Genomic DNA, 4,729 nt, shown 5'->3' on the forward strand with positions numbered 1-4,729 from the left:
CGTAAGTAAATACATAAACGTGTTATTAATTAATTTAATGTAAATTATTTCATTCATTATTTCAATAAACTTTTGGTCTCAATTTATTCATGTAATTTATTCCTTAATTATTTCATTGTTTGATGATTTATTTAATTGTTTCATGCACTTGTGTGAGTATGGAGGGTCAAATGGGACAAAGTTAAATAAATAATGATTCAAATAATGACTTAAATATATCATTATGTATAGTCGGAATTGAATGCATAAATGTGTAATTAATTAATTTATTGTAAATGATTTCATTCATAATTTCAATATTTAATTCATTATTTAAAGAATTAATAAATTTTTTGGTTTCTTTATTTGATGATTTAATTCATTATTTCATGATTGAATTTTTTCATTATTTAATGGATTCAATTATTTAATTGTTTGATGATTTATTTAATTGTTTCATGCACTTGTGTGAGTATGGAGGATCAAACGGGACAAAGTTAAATAAACAAATATTCAAATAATGACTTAAATATATCATTATGTATAGTCGGAATTGAATGCGTAAATGTGTTATTAATTTATTTATTGTCAATGATTTAATTCAATATTTCAATATTTAATTAATTATTTAAACAATGAATGCATTTTTTTGGTTTCATTATTTGATGATTTAATTTTTATATTTCATCATTGAATTGTTTCATAAATTAACGGATTCAATTATTTTAATTAATTATTTAATCAGTTGATAAACCTTCAGTTTCAATTTTTCATGATTTCTTTTTTTGAACAATTTAACTGATTCCTTGATTATTTCATTGTTTGGTGATTTATTTAATTGTTTAATCAACCTGTGTGAGTACGGAGGGTGAAGCAAGACAAAGTTAAATAAACAAATATTCAAATAATGACTTAAATATATCATTATGTATAGTCGGAATTCAATGCATAAATGTGTTAGAAATAGAGATGTCCGATAATGGATTTTTTGCCGATATCCGATATTCCGATATTGTCCAACTCTTAATTACCGATTCCGATATCAACCGATACCGATATATACAGTGGTGGAATGAACACATTATTATGCCTCATTTTGTTGTGATGCCCCGCTGGATGCATTAAACAACGTAACGAGGTTTTCCAAAATAAATCAACTCAAGTTATGGAAAAAAATGCCAACATGGCACTGCCATATTTATTATTGATTGTAGCGTCCCGGAAGAGTTAGTGCTGCAAGGGATTCTGGGTATTTGTTCTGTTGTGTTACGGTGCGGATGTTCTCCCGAAATGTGTTTGTCATTCCTGTTTGGTGTGGGTTCACAGTGTGGCGCATATTTGTAACAGTGTTAAAGTTGTTTATACCGTCACCCTCAGTGTGACCTGTATGGCTGTTGACCAAGTATGCATTCACTTGTGTGTGTGTGTGTGAAAAGCCGTAGATATTATGTCATTGGGCCGGCATGCAAAGGAAGTGCCTTTAAGGCACGCCCCCAATATTGTTGTTTGAGTGGAAATCGGGAGAAATTCGGGAGAATGGTTGCCCTGGGAGATTTTCGGGAGGGGGACTGATATTTGGTAGTCTTTCGGGAAAATGGGGAGGGTTGGCAAGTATGACTGGGAGACACAACTGCTCTGTACTTCTCCACTCCGTAAAGCGGCGTTTTAAAAAGTCATCGATTTTACTTTTTGAAACCGATACCGATAATTTCCGAAATTACATTTTAAAGCATTTATCGGCCGATACTATTGGCAGTCCGATATTATCGGGCATCTCTAGTTATAAATTAATTCATTGTAAATTATTTCATTCATTTCTTCAATCAGAACAGTGACAATTATATTTGTGTAAAGACAGACTAAAAAGAACTGATCAGTTATTTGTGTTTTTGCCTTCTACGACTCGTACTCTCTCTCCGTCACTTGCCCCGCCCACTCACCTCACTTGCCCCGCCCACTCCCGTCACTTTGGAAGCCTGAAATAATGACTCTGTCAAACTGCAGGTAGCGTAGTCACGTTAGGATGTTCCCTCCTCACCTGCTGACCCCTGACCTCTCCGCCGACCGCAACCCACGTCGCGTCGCCACGGCGACGACAAGGGATTAGTCCAGAGAAGCTATTCTTGTCTCTTTTTGTTTTTTCTTGATTGTTTGGCTCGGGCCTTCAAAGGAGTTTTTGAGTTAGGAGAGCAAAGTGTGAGTTATTGTGGCCAGGAATGTTTGTGCATTTGCATCTGTGGAGGGTGGCTGGCTCGGAAGGGATAACCTTTGACCCCGGGCGTCGTAAATACAGCTCCCAGACGCACACACGGCCAGCTCTGCAATGTTATCTTTTTATTCCAACATTTACTCCCACGTTCATTCACTGAATTCTTGCACAAACACATTTACACTCACTTATTCCACTAGATGAGGCAATTCCTGCAGGAACTGCGTGTGAACGCTCCGATGCTGAAGTTCAACTTCAACATGATTAATTGTCGAAATAAAACACACAACTCCTGAACAGACTGAATATTTTGAAGTTGGAACGGTTTGAATCGGATGAAAAATGTGGGAGTTGTGGAACTTTGAAAAATGTACAATTCTTTTCAAAGGGAATTTCAAGGACATTTGGGGATTTCGGGAAAAGCGGGAATTTTTGGGGAAAAGGCTAAATATTTTGAATGTTGTTAGAATTTTTCAAATCGGTCGAAAATAGTTGAAGTCGTAACATTTTTAATTGGGGAATAGTATCACTGAATTCCTGGAATTTTACGAAAAGCGGGAATTTTTTTGGAAAATGCTAAATATTTTGAATGTTGTGAATGTTGTTAGAATTGTTCAAATCTGTCAAGAAATGGTGAAGTCGTGACATTTTTAATTGAGAAATAGTGTTACGGAACTCCTGGAATTTTGGGAAAAGCGGGAGCTTTTTTTGGAAAATGCTAAATATTTTAAATGTTGTGAATGTTGTTAGAATTTTTCAAATCGGTCAAGAAATGGTGAAGTCGTGACATTTTTAATTGAGAAATAGTCTTACGGAACTCCTGGAATTTTGGGAAAAGCGGGAACTTTTTTGGAAAATGCTAAATATTTTGAATGTTGTGAATGAGTTGGTGTTAGAATTTTTCAAATCGGTCAAGAAATGGTGAAGTCGTGACATTTTTAATTGAGAAATAGTGTTACAGAATTCCTGGAATTTCGGGAAAAGCGGGAATTTTTTTGGAAAATGCTAAATATTTTGAATGTTGTGAATGAGTTGGTGTTAGACTCTTTAAATCGGTCAAGAAATGTTGAAGTCGGGACATTTTTGATTGAGAAATAGTATTACGGAATTCCTGGAATTTCGAGAAAAGTGGGAATTGTTTCGGAAAATGCAAAATATTTTAAATGTTGTGAACGAGTTGGTGTTAGAATTTTTCAAATCAGTCGAGAAATGTTTGAAGTCGTAACATTTTTAATTGAGAAATAGTATTACGGAATTCCTGGAATATCAGGAAAAGCGGGAATTTTTTGGGAAAAAGCTAAATATTTGAATGTTGTGAATGTTGTCAGAATTTTTTTAATCGGTCAAGAAATGTTGAAGACGTGACATTTTTAATAGAGAAATAGTATTATGGAATTCCTGGAATTTCAGGAAAAGCGGGAATTTTTTGGGAAAATGCTAAATATTTAGAATGATGTGAATGTTTGGTGTTAGAATTTTTCAAATCGGTCGAAAAATGTTGAATTCGCAACATTTTTATTTGAGGAATAGTGTTACTGAATTCTTGGAATTTTGAAAAAAACTGGAATTTTTTGAGAAAATGCTAAAAATATTTAGAATTTTGTGAATGGTTGGTGTTAGAATTTTTCAAATCGGTCGAGAAATGTTGAAGTCGTGACAATTTTAATTAAGAAATAATGTTAAGGAATTCCTGGAATTTCAGGAAAAGCAGGATTTTGGAGGGGGAAATGCTAAATATTTTGTGTGTTGTAAATGAGTTGGTTGGTGTTAGAATTTTTCAAATTGGTCGAAAAATGTTGAAGTTGTAACATTTTTATTTGAGAAATAGTATTACAGAATTCCTGGAATTTCGAAAAGTGGAATTGTTTCCGAAAATGCTAAATATTTAAAATGTTGTCAATGGTTGGTGTTAGAATTTTTCAAATCGGTCGAGAAATATTGAAGTCGTAACATCTTTAATTGAGGAATAGTATTACGGAATTCCTGGAATTTCAGGAAAAGCGGGAATTGTTTTGGAAAATGCTAAATATTTTGAATGTTGTGAATGGTTGTTTTTTTTGATTGATTGAAACTTGTATTAGTAGATTGCACAGTACAGTACATATTCTGTACAATTGACCACTAAATGGTAACACCCCAATAAGTTTTTCAACTTGTTTAAGTCGGGGTCCACTTAAATCAATTCATGGTAAAAGAAGTAGTTCCCATACCGGGAGTCGAACCCGGGCCGCCTGGGTGAAAACCAGGAATCCTAACCGCTAGACCATATGGGACTACAGCCTGACTTTTGAAATCAGTCTAAAAATGTTTAAGTCGTAACATTTTTAATTGCGAAATAGTATCACGGAATTTCTGGAATTTCGAGAAAAGTGGGATTTGTTTGGAAAAATGCTAAATATTTTAAATGTTGTGAATGGTTGGTAGAATTTTTCAAATTGGTCGAGAAATGTTGAAGTTGTAACGTTTTTAATTAAGAAATAGTGTTACGGAATTCCTGGAATTTTGGGAAAAGCGTGAATTTTTTGGAAAATGCTAAATATT

At 33.9% G+C, this 4,729-nt stretch overlaps 1 non-coding gene across 1 annotated transcript; it reads right to left on the reverse strand.

The window, feature by feature from the left end:
• Positions 1-4,389: 4,389 nt before the first annotated feature.
• trnae-uuc (transfer RNA glutamic acid (anticodon UUC)) lies at positions 4,390-4,461 on the reverse strand. Its single transcript has one exon. It is a non-coding gene; the product is annotated as a tRNA-Glu (tRNA).
• Between the last annotated feature and the right edge of the window lie 268 nt (positions 4,462-4,729).

The sequence above is a fragment of the Entelurus aequoreus genome, linkage group LG13 (assembly GCF_033978785.1).
Source record: "Entelurus aequoreus isolate RoL-2023_Sb linkage group LG13, RoL_Eaeq_v1.1, whole genome shotgun sequence".
Taxonomy (NCBI): domain Eukaryota; kingdom Metazoa; phylum Chordata; class Actinopteri; order Syngnathiformes; family Syngnathidae; genus Entelurus; species Entelurus aequoreus.